The sequence below is a fragment of the Cupressus sempervirens genome, chromosome 3 (genome assembly GCF_028749045.1).
Source record: "Cupressus sempervirens isolate cs-2001-9-10 chromosome 3, ASM2874904v1, whole genome shotgun sequence".
In the NCBI taxonomy this organism is placed as follows: domain Eukaryota; kingdom Viridiplantae; phylum Streptophyta; class Pinopsida; order Cupressales; family Cupressaceae; genus Cupressus; species Cupressus sempervirens.
In genome coordinates this window covers 711,565,346-711,578,875 of record NC_143120.1, presented here as the reverse complement: position 1 = coordinate 711,578,875, position 13,530 = coordinate 711,565,346, and positions in this window count along the sequence as shown.

Here is a 13,530-nt window from a genome sequence, read left to right as displayed (position 1 = left end):
AATGGGTGTCTCCAAAATGAGGAGAGGACTCTCCCTTATAAAGAAAATTGGACGATCTAGATTGAGAGGAAAAAGATTTAATCAAGGGTGGAGAAATAATGATCCATTAGAATTAAAGATCCACCAATGAGAAAAGTGGAGTGGTTGAGAAGAAAGTGGAGAAAGGATGAAGATAAATCCCATATTAAGTGTAGATAAAAGATTTATTTAATTTTTTATTTGTTTTAACTCCTTTTTCATCAAAAAGAGATTTAAGTGGGATATTTTATTTAATTAAAAGGGAGCAAGTTCTTTTAATTAAATAGGAAATATTTAACCAAATTAAAAGAAGGGTTTTTCTCTTAATTAATTAAATGTAGATGAATTATTTAATTAAAATAGAGGTTTTCTTTTAATTAAATGGAGACTTATTTTATTTAATTAAAAGAGAGCAAGTTCTTTTAATTAAATACGGAATATTTAATTAAATTAAAAGAGAGTTTTTTCTCTTAATTAATTAAATGTGGATGAACTATTTAATTAAAAGAGAGGTTTTCTTTTAATTAAACGGGGACTTATTTAATTTAATTAAAAGAGAGCAAGTTCTTTTAATTAAATAGGAAATATTTATTAAATTAAAAGAGAGGTTTTTCTCTCAATTAATTATATGTGGATGAACTATTTAATTAAAAGAGAGGTTTTTCTTTTAATTAATCGGGGACTTATTTAATTTAATTAAAAGAGAGCAAGTTCTTTTAATTAAATAAGACTTAGGATAAAATGATCAACCTTATAAATAAAACAAATTGAATTTGATCAAGGAAATTGATTTGAATTGATTTAATAAAATATTACACACCATTGATTTAGGAAATTTGATAAATTGATAAATTGAATAATGGGGGCCCATACTCTAGGCGACCATTTTAGGGTGCATATAGGGACAACATTCAAATAATTAGAAATAGCAACAGAATCCTCAGCCAAAGAGAGATCAATATGCGAAGAATTAACCGAACCATCCACCTCCATAGATACTTTATTAACCGTATAGTGATCATTTAAAATCCCCAACCACCAAGAAGGTGATTTCTTTGATCTAGCCTTGTTAAAGGAGCAACGCGTAGCGAGATGGCCAGTCTTATGGCATTTCTTGCATCTAAAAGGAATACCCTCATAATTAAGCAACTGAATCTAAGAACCATTTGGAGAAGCCAACTTCAACATTGCTGGGAGCCCCTTAGAGGTATCCATCTCCACCAGAATGTGAGCATACATTGTCCTAAAGACATTGGAGGAAACCAAATCAACCAAAATGAAGTCCCTAAGGGCATCCTCAATAGCCTTCAAGATTGAATCCTACCAGAAATGAAGGGGAAGATTCGACAACCTCACCCAAAGAGAAATCTTATTAAAAGTTTCAGTAGTCAGATTAAATGCTGCATACCAAGGTTTGGCCATCAAGGGAAACCTTTCCTCCCAAGAGAAACCACAACCTAGAATGGCATTTTTGTCATCAGTATTAGCAAATTTCACAATAAAAAACCCCTTGCCACAGGGTAAATCTGCACTACATTCAAAATGATTGGTTCCCAATGTTTGGAAATCCAAGCATGTAAATCTGAAAGAGAGGGCCAAAACCCCTAGAATGAAAAATAACAACCGTATTGGAGTAATCCACCACATATGAGTCGATCTCATCAACAACATCTTGTTCAAAATGAAGCACAAGTAGATTACTAACCAAGATAGGCACAACCGAACGACTGACAGAAGGCACACTCGAATGGATCCCCTTCCTCATAGGATCTAAAATACTTGCCTCATAAGCGGCCACATTCGCACAAGAGAGGGCAGATTGAACAAGATAACCCTCCACAAAAAGAATAACATGAGCTCCGGGAACAGGACTGACCCTAGCTGTAGTAGTCATCGTAGGAGGAGTCTTAGTAGCACCATGGGCAGGTAGAGTCGTCATAGAAGCTAGCATGGTAGCCCCATAAACCAGAGTGGGAGAAATCACTAGACAAGTGGGAGAAATCGCATGAGCGGGAGCATAAGTTTTCTTCATTAGCCTATTTTTCATGATTAGTGGTTTACAAGACCCAATTGTTTGTGCGAATGAATAGAATACTTAGCTCTCAAGTAATTTTAAATATATTTAATTTAAAGCTGTGTGTGTTGTTGAAGATTTGTATATTGTTGAGCAAAAAGGTTGTCACATAGATGATATAATATAAGTGAAACATCTTTTTTGGTGCAACTCATTTTGATTAGTTCAAATGCTAAATAAAATGATGGTTGATTATAGTGTTATATTGATTTTCACTGAGTTCTTTGAGGGGAACATATGTGGATACATGGGCCAAGTTTGGGGATGATGGATGTTAAAGGGATGAAAAAAATGAAATTGACATATTAGAAAAATAGTGTAATTATACATATAAGAAAATAAAATAGTCAAATACTACTAAATTCGACATGTAAAATACAAAATTGGAGATTTTAGATATATTCAAAATGTTGTAAGGATGATTCACTATATCAAGTTAACAATTTTATCTTGAGCTAAGGCCTCTATTTATCACAAAACTCATCATTTCAATTAGTGGACTCCCCATGGTAAAGCTTTACCAAAATACTATCAACTTGTGCTAATTTTGAAATTGTAGCATCCTCATCAAATTGTGTTGGTTTCTTCGGCCTTGTATCCCATAGTGTTGTTAGACTCTTTGTAAACAAGTAGGTGTTGGATCCTCTAGCACTACATCTTGTAGTATGGTTAGACTCTTTGAATATGAGTATATCAAGGTCATTGAGATGCAAAAAGCTTTCCATACTATAGAGATAGACTATTTATTGTTATTATTGGAACAATGAGGACCCTAAGATAGTAATTAAATGACAATTCTAGATCTTTATTTATGGAAGTTCTTAGATAGCTAGACTGGCGGTCAAAGATCTTTGTTCATGGAAATTCTACACTAAATTTTGGCCTCTTGCAATATAGTCCCCATATTCATCTTTGCATACTCATAAAAAAAATATCGACAAATTTGCCAAATATTTTTATAAATTGCTCCAATAAATTTATTAGAGTCCTTGAATATGTGTCATATTTGTTATTGTATCTAGATTGTACCATGCAAACCGAAGTAACTATGATATTACACCATTTTACCTTATTCCTTTAGCTTGATTATATCACTCTTCTCCTCTACAAATAATTTTTAATACTTGAATGTTGATTGTATAATGCAACTAGATAAATCTAAAGATGCAATTCAAAGATGAATGCTGAAGATATTTCTTATGATAATGCAAAATTATAGGATTGATGTTCTATATACCATAATAATGATAATCAACTATGATATCTAGAAGCTAACATGTACTAAAATTTAGTGAAAGATACTTTCAAAATATGAAAATGCTCTCAAATGATCTAATTTTCCAAGAGTAGAAGATTGCTAAAAGTGTAACTTGTCTAAAATGAAGGAATCATGGCTCCTTTTATAGGCTTTGACATAGATGTTCCTCCTACACTAGCAAGATGATGTGGAGGATGTGACACCTTTCACCAATTGAGGTGGATGGAAAATGAGCTTAAGGATAGGAAAGGTGGTAAAGGATCAGTTTCATGAGGACATATTAGGCTATATAGCCTTTTCCTTCCTTTTTAAATAAAGACACTTTGTTGAAAAAATATAGTTATTTATTAATTTAAATAAATTACTTTCATAGTCTCGGGTGAGGAGGATGCTAGGTTGGAATAAGAGACCTAGTCATATAATGACAAGGTAATTAAATGTTTTTTAGAAATATAATTTATTCTAATGTAATCTAGAGATTTAGGATTAGAAGAATAATAGATACTAAAATGATTAAATAAATTAAATAATTCATTTAGCACTAATAGAACTATTAATTAAATAGTTAATATTGAATTATTCATCTCAAGTATTTTTTTATGCATATACATTATGCCCATCTTGAAATAATGTGCTTATAATGGTAATTTAAAGAAAAAGCTAGTCAAGTTTATGCCTTTTCCCTAGGCACCATTCTATGTACACTCCTTGAGAGATTGATCAATACTTTTTCAAACTGATCAATCTCACGATAGAAAATTAGCCAAATTGAATGAAATTGAAGCGAAAAATGAGTTGACAAAAAGGTAGGTTTATACTCCCACTTAGACATGTCCAATTAGGAGTTACACGAAAGTAAATAGGTATTAAAAGGTCAAACAATTCTCATTTGCACACTTGGCTATAGTGGACTAGTGAGTGTGGAGATGAAGGAGAGCTGGTTGTTGTAGCAAAAATGGAGTTCTAAGTCCATGGGTACATGTTTGACTGTGTCTTCTAGGAAGTCAATCGATGCAATCAGTATTGTTGCACAATGCTAATGGACTATATAGGTAAGATAATTGATGAAATTACATTAGGTCTAATGTAATAGATTAAATCACACTAGGATATTGGTCATATTGTTGATTTCTTATGTCTAATTTTATGGATCAAATCACATTAGTATAAAAGTTAATTTTGATATGTAAATTGATAAAATTGATTTTATAATTTTATAGAACTTGATTTGTTGGATAACTTGCATGATGTATGCATTAATATTATGATTTTGATTTGATAACATTTGATTAGATAGTTTGCATGATTGATTGGATAATTATCTTTAATCATGCTTTGTCAGTTTGATAGATTAGATGTGATTCGGTTCAATAATTGTATGATATATGCTCAAATGATATGGATGTTGGTATATGTTTTTAATAAGAGGGATTGTCTGATGCAATTGTGTCCAAGGAGAGATTTCTTGTCATATAGAGCATGGGACCATTACCTTAACTGGCATATAGGATTATGATAGGCTAGACTTATTTGCAACATATTTTATATATGCCTTAGATTAGGCCAAATCTAGGTATGTTGAATGTTGATTATGAATTTTACAACTCAAAAAGATAATATGTCTTATGAAAAATTCAAATGGCACAAGACCAAAATGCTACCATTTTATACCACCTCTGAGATTGAGAAGTTGACTCTTCATGAATAGAGGGTTCAGAAAAGGGGAGATAACTAAAGTAAATCTAAATTAAAAAAACTAACTAAGCTTGATCATATAAATTAAAAAACATATGTTCTATTATGTGATATATCATTTCATAACAACTAAAAAAACTAACCAAGCTTGATCATAAAGATTAGAAAACATATGTTGTATTATCTACTTGGCATAATATACCAAATTTGAGACATAGTTTATAATTTTATATCATTTCATATATGCATCTAAAGAAGCCAAAAAAATAACAAACACTTTCAAAACAATCCCATTCATCTAACTTTTAACACTCTTGTTAAAGATCTTAAGAGCTTCTATTAGGATTTCATTGTCCGTATGTTTTAATTCATTATAGTAACTTGTAATAGTGCTTCTTTTTGTGTGTTTCATGATACATTCTCAATATGAATATAATATTAAGAGATATGTCTCTTTAGATATATAAACTACAATCATTCACACTTCCTCTTGGCTAAGAAGGATACTTTCTACCCAAATAAAACAACAACATAATGTGAAAAGATATCACTTTAATGACATTGCTCACAGATATCTTAAATTTGGTATGGTTGGTATGCGATCTCCTTTTCAGTTTTGACAATTTGTAGCTCCAAGATCGAGGGGTGAAAAAAAACACATGTCCTTGCAACAAGTTGATACATCATTATTGCACTAAGACTTCCTATAGATGAAACTGATATCTTACTTTAGAACAAAGGTTTGAATGCAAACATTATTTCTCTTCATTCACAATGTAGAGTCTTGTTCTCATTTCGACTTCCTCTTCGGCTGTTGTTGTTTTGGTTGGGGGACCTAGGTTGGTTTTTTCCCATGACTCCGACTTCCTAACTCTGCCCTTATAAGGGTTCATTCTGCCCTTCCTAATTCATCCATTGGGGATGGGTTATGATCAGTTGGTGGTCTCTCAATGGTGTCTCCACCTAATGGTGCCGATAGATCTGTAATATCTTACACTGATGTTGTCGCTTATGAGGCAGGCATTAGAGAAGCTTTTGTGTTCAAGGTTTCATGTTTTGCTATGCCAGTTGTAGTTAGTAACCCGATAATGATAGATTTAGAGCTAGATATTGTTGATAAGGTCTTTGTTTATGTGGATGATCTCTCCTCCAATGCTACTATCTTTCACTTTAAGGGTTTCTGGCCCTCTCTGCCAGAGCTACTCACCTGGATCACTCGTGTTTAGAAGCCATTCATTTAAGGTATAACTTAGATATACCCTGTTACAAGGGGTTTTTTCATTGTGAAATTTGAAACTACTGAAGACAGAAATGCCATCCTATGCCGTGGTTTCTCATGGGGGGAGAAGTTTCCCTTGATGGCTAAACCTTGGTATAAAGAGTTTGACCCATCGACAAAATATTTTAATAAGATCCCTCTATGGGTCAGGTTGCCGAATCTCCCCCTTCACCTTTGGGTGGATTCTATCATGGAGGCGGTGGGGGAAACCCTCGAGAACTTCTTGTTGGTAGATACCACATCTTCCAATGTGTTTAGGATGACATATGCCCATATCCTAGTTCAGATCGACATCTCCAAGGGTCTCCCTAGAATGATTAAGTTAAAGTCTCTGCATGGCCCTTGGAACCAACCTCTTGATTATGAGGGCATCCCTTTTTGTTGCAGGATATGCCACAAGACCGACCACCTTGCTACCCGTTGCTCTTCTGAAAAATGTAGACCGAGGAAGTCTCTTTCTTGGTGGAAAGGAGTTTCATATGATCACTACACAGTTCAAAAAGATTCTTCTCTTGGGAATGGTGACTCTTCTTAGGACACTTTGGTGGCAGACTTGGCTGCTGTTTCTATTGGCACGACTGTCCCTTTGGTGGTGACACCTTTTGTCTCTAGCGATTTGACTATTGTCCCACCTATAGCTTCATCTTTGTATATTGCTACCCCATCTCTGGAGGTTATTGATCATTCTTCTGCTGCGGTCTGTTTCTCGACTTTGGGGGTTTTAGGGGATGGTTGTGGTGTTGTTGACTTTGGTTAGCAGAAGGCAGTTGGTTTGGTGGAGGATGGATGGACCATAGTTAAAGGAAAAAAGGTCAAGCCCTCCACTCCTTTTGATATGGCTTTATGTTATCAAAAGTTAGGACCAAAAGGGAAAGCTTGAGTTGTGGTTGTCCCTTTCATTGGTTTTCCTAGCTGTTTTGGCTGCTTGTTTTTTGCTGTCTGACATGGTAAGGGACTTATTGTCTATTCCTCTTTTTTACCATGGGGCTTCAAGTGCCCGTTCAAAACCTATTTGTGTGGCTAATGAGTATTGTATTATTTGCGATGCCACTCTAGTCACTGTCTCTTTCTGGGTGATTTGTGTCACATTTGTTCTATAGTTTTGTTTGGTTTGGGCTTCATTGAAAATTTTATGATTTGTAAAGGGTTTTAGGCTCCCTTCAAAACCTGTTTTCCTTAATAAAAAACGTAGGGCCATGATATCTCATACAACCATGGTATTTAACAAAAATGAATAACTAGTTTGCACATTCAAAACTTTAAAAATACCAAAAGCAATATAATCTCAGCCTTTGTGAATGAAGGTTCAAATTCTCCTCTTAAAAATAAATGGTACAAGAATCCACACCAAGAAATATGGAGCTTTGCACAAGGGGGTCTCTTTATATGTTGTTTTAAGATGAAGACCCTACAGCTGTAACATTCACCTTCGTGAATTCTAAATTCCTCCACAAATCTCAATATATGTAGATCCCAACTTCATTTAAAAAAAAGAGTTTCTTCATGAGTCAAACTGCCTTCGTCTGACCATGACTTTGATACCATGTTAAATTCTTAAGAACCTCTGACAAAGACTTCATTTGATAAGTAGGAGATAATTTCCATAGCAAGTCAAATTGTGATATTGCTATCAGGATTTAACTGTGTGATTTTTGAGTTAAACTCATTGACCCATGTTTCATGAGTAGTGATTCAACATGAATCCATCTCTCATGAGAATAAATGGAACACTTAGCACTCATTGGATCTAGGTGATGCTCACAGGGGTGAAGCACTGAGACTTCCTGGGAGGTCACCCATCCCAGTACTACTCCAGCCTAAGCGTGCTTAACTACGTAGTTTCCTCCATGGTTAAACCCAAAGCTTGCAACCCCATTTCCAAAACCTTCACCAAGTGTTGTGCCTTATGAACCATTCATTAGAAAGCCCCTTAAGCTCATCAATTGATAAGTAGGAGATAATTTCCATAGCAAGTCAAATTGTGGTATTGCTATCAGGATTTAACTGTGTGATTTTTGAGTCAAACTCATTGACCCATGTTTCATGAGTAGTGATTGAACATGAATCCATCTCTCATGAGAATAAATGGAACACTTAGCACTCATTGGATCTAGGTGATGCTCACAGGGGTGAAGCACCGAGACTTCCCAGGAGGTCACCCATCCCAGTACTACTCCAGCCTGAGCGTGCTTAACTAAGGATTTTCCTCCATGGTTAAAGACTTCATTGTCTATATATTTAATTCACTCACTCACTTATTCACTTATTCACACATTCACATATTATTATCAATAATACTAGTGCTCTATGATAATAATAGTGTAAGATGGATGTCAGATGTTTAAGGCTAACATGCCATTCAACATTTTATCAATTGAAATTATCCAATCTAAACTTCATCATAAACAACTATAACAGATTTGAAACAATTTCAAATATTAAATCACCCTTAATTAAAAGAAGAATACCAGACATAGTCTAAAATCAAAGACAATACCATAAATGAAAATGTTAGAATCTAAACAAGAAAACTATAACTTCAATTAACATAGACCTCTAAGATATTAATATTAATTCAAAACTCAAAAACCTAAGATGGGCATAATAAATCTTATAAGTTACTGTAAACAACATTGTATGCAAATAGTTTTCTTAAACAATATTGAAAGTAATAGTCTCTTGGATAATCCACTTAACTATTCTCCATGATCACTCTAACCATTAACAAAAAAAAAAACAAATTCCCCCTCTTTATAGCCAATCTTCTAACTAGAAAATAGTCTTGAGTCATGATTGTGGATCATAGAAGAGACCATCCCGATTTGTCATGTCTTTGACAGTTAGAAAAGAATTGCCATGAATGAGCTATACTAATAATAGCATTTTGTAGTGAACATGCATTCTATGATAAAAGAGAATCTCCTAGCCTTCACATTTCCATTGAATGAACAACAAAAACTTTTCCTCGAACCTTGCTTATGATATGTGTTTCAACAATGAGATTTCTTACAAGAATCTCCATTCCAGTGCCTCCAAGGCTTCGCAAACATGATACATGTCCATTGGGTGACAAAATCTATGAACAAGAGGAAAGGTGGTACTTGTAAAGATGTGGACAACTTAAATATCATAAACTAAGGCTTGATTTCTAAAAGTATTAAATAATGAAAGTCGACTTATTTTTCCAAGCTTGATTTCTTTCATAGTGCATGATCTTTAAGGGTGACCATAAAAATGAGGGTGGAGGATTAAATGACAAGAATATAGGGAAAAGGCACCAGACTACAGAGGAGTCCAATTTAGATTATTTGGAAAACTGTAGAAATAAATTTTTTGGAAAGCACTATAGTGTATAATCTTCTCTTGAAAAGAGAAACCAATTAGATTGGTACTTGTTGGGTCCAGATTGAAACAAATATTGGTCACGCTATTTAAGATCAATTTGACTGGCTATTCTTAAACATCATCCACTAAGGAAGAAATTAACCTTGAAAAAATTAAGTCAATTTTGACTCTTTAACACTTTTAGCCTAGGAATCAAGCCTTAGTGTGATACGTTTAAGCTCCAATTTGACTTGGGCAACCTAGAATCATGCCCTAAGATTTGTTCATAAGAAAAATCTTATGTTTTCTTCTTAATTGATTGCTTTATCTATCTTTCTTGCAAAAATGATCCATTCGACAATGGTAAAGGAAAGCTCACTTGTATGAATACACTAATTTGTATTTTCTTTTGTGAAATAGAAGGAACAATTCTTCGAGATAGCCCCAAGTATATATGCAAATGCCTCTCTACATTTAATGAACTGTCTGATATTTACTATCAAAAGCCTTCAATTAGTAATACCACTAGATGAGTGGTGCCTTCATGTGACACATATAACTTCATAAGTAGGCTCAATTTGTTTCTATGATTCTATTAGTGATATTTTGTAGGGTCACCTCTAAGGCATTCTCTATTTCATTATCTAGCATAATTGCATTGACCATATATTTGAGAATGAGCATTAAGCTTAGTGTAGATGTCTTGCTCCTATTCGAGAAGGACACAGATATGTTGCATCAACATGACACAATTTTATTGAGGCAAGGCCCAAAGCGAAGATCCACAATTGCTAAATCTAGCCATCTTTATCCATCACAACTTCTTGTGGCTGGGAGATTTGTGCTTGTATATTCACTACTTTGTGTTGACACTTTGCCAACTCCTTTTGTCTTATCCGCATAACATCTAATGCGACATGGTTGTTTTCTTATTCCAACTCTAATTCTTTCGTGACATTTTGAAGTTTGACCTAAGATTGCACTTCGTGCACTTATAGATCCTCAAATCTTGTTTGTTGAGCCATGCTTGACTCTAGCTCATTGTCCTTTTGGAACAATTGTCTTGAAGGGGACTAACACTAGGTTTGACTCGACATAAGTGCTAGGAGATGTCAATATCAACGATCTTGAAAATAAAGGGAAAAATGGAGGGATGGTCTTGACACCTAAAAGGGAGTCCGTAAGATAAGATGATATTAATGTCCAACAAGATACCACAACATGGGTCTATGGGATTGGGAGCTTACAACTAAGAAGATAGCATCAAACAAAACACCAAATGGCGCCGAAAAAAGAGCAAGCACAAACCTAAAATAGAAGATGAAGAAGAGAGCAAGAGTCACCCTGAACATGATTAGGGTTTAGGGATCCTTCCTCAAAGGGAAGAAGGACAACACTAAATGAGATGGACGGGGGCAACTAGGGGCTCTGTTTTGTTGATGAGTGCTGTAGGAGGAGTGTCATTGGCGAAGAGAAACACTACAAGGTTTCATTGATATGGAGTGGCCAGTGTTAGGGAAACTATATGATTGCTTCGTACTCCAGGCATGAGATAACGATGAGAAGAAGCTCATGATAAGTTGTACCTAGGTCTAACCCTTGTAGAAAGATAGCTGCAAAGTATGGTCGTGAAGTTGTATGGATTCACAAAGATAGAGTGCAAGGCAGAGCTGATCTGTGTACCTGAAGAAGTCTAAGAGGGATCTGCACTCTTTAAACAAATAATAGAATCTCCCTATGATCTTGTAGTATGTGGGGCATTTGATGGGTCTCATATTTTTCCTCCACCATGGTACATTAAAGTCTACAACTCAATCCCCTCTATCGATATGGTGGTCGATCTAAATCCAGAGTTGATGAGAGCCCACACTAAAGGAGCTAAGGGAGATATGTGGGGCATGGATCCATTGTCTATGTAAGTAGTTTGTGCACCAAATGATCTTGTCTCAAATATCCAAGAAGTGTTGAGCATAGAATGCAATCTTCAGACGTAAACCCCCTAGAGGATCAACTGAGGTCTGAATAATATATTATCTATAGATGTCTAGTATAGCATATTTTTTCAACTGCTGTCGAGAGGGGAGGAGGTGAGCTAGAGCATCTAGTGAAAACTAGTAGGGAGGGACACGGTTGATGCCTATCTCGATCGATCTCGGTAGGATAGTAGCCTGAGTGTACCGATAATGGGCCCTAGAGGCCAGATTAGAGTTTGTAATAGAAAATAAAGAACAATATGCCAAGTGAGGGTATCCATGTTGTCCTTCAATAGAGTTTGCAAAGCCACAAAGGCGATGAAGGAACTAGATCAGGTAAAAAATTACCACTATTCTGAAAGGGTAGGCATCAAACTCAGCCAAAATAACACTATGGAGGGTGGGTCTCTGGCATCTGATAATTCAATGGAAGAGTAAAATCTGGATACACTCAATCAAAGCTTGATCTAGGTCTAAAAGGGAAGGTCCGCATACCACCGAACCATAGAGCACTGTGGGTTTCCCTAAGGAATCCAGGAGGGATAACTTAGTCGAGGGGTCCTGGAAGTGATGTGTTAAGCACTATCTCTCAAGCATGGCAAGGGAACCCAAGGCTTTGCATATTCGAGACATAGAGTCAGAGATTGGAGAATCTGACATAGTGCAAGGTAGGAGAATCCCCAAAGGAGATGTTTAAACCCTCAGCAAATCACCACACAATAGAATCAGAACAACAAATAACAAGAATGTAAGATCTAATACCAAACAACTTCTTTATTCATAAAATAACTGATTACATGCAATATGCTCGGCTGTAAGGCCTTCTTGGTTAGGGCCAAATGCAAACAAAAATTAAAATATTAATTTTGCAAGATCCCACAAGATCCAACTTACAATCATAATCCCATATAGTATAGATCCACAATTGGATAAGAACACCAAGAAGAATCTACACTTGTACCCTCAGGTCCACCAAGCAATCCTTTGGTTCTCAAGCCCCAACTACTAGCTCTTCCAAATTTTCATCCACCCTTCATTCACTTCTCCAATCTGGATGATCATAATCATGCCAAAAGACTCTACAAAACCTTCTACTTATACCCAACTAAGCCACAAGTCGTCCCAGTTCATTATAAACTAAATTAAATCCCTTACATTAAATATATGTTGAACCACAAGTCAGATACAACAAAAATTAAATATTTTTACATAAATTAAATGCCAAAAGTTGGCTCACAGACAACTCGACACCAATAGGAGCCATGACCAAGCTGAGTGTCAGCATTCAACCAAACATAACTGAGTTCTCGCAATGACCAAGCTAACTCAGGTATCATTGCAACATGTAGACCAAGCCAAGCTCGCCAGTGCAAGTCGAGCCAAAGAACACACCAAGTCCTCTAGAAGCAACTGAGCAATTTGGGCAACACTACAAGCAACCTTCATCGAGCTCCCAGTGTGTGTTGAGCTCCCCAAAGCATCATCAAGCGCCTTTGACAATTGAGTGCCCATAGTACATGTTGAGCACAGTATCTACCAAGAAACTATCATATGCCAAGCAAACAATACATACCAAGCACATAAAACCACAACACCAAGCCAAATACCTCCAACCATGCAGGATTGCAAGAAAGCCTAGGATGCTCCTACATTAGACACCTTGGGTTCGAAAAGATGTTCTCAGTAGATGGAAGAACATCTTCTGGGATTCAACACATAAATCCCAAATTGGTTCTTCACATACATATCCTCCAAGTCTTCAACATGTACACTCTTTCCCTTGTTCTTTTGCTTCTTCATATCCATCCTCAATGTGCTACATGTCCACTTTCCATACCGAATCTCTAACCTTCTCAGAATATGCCAACTCAACTTAGCTACCAACACTTAGGTTCCTCCCACCGAGCTC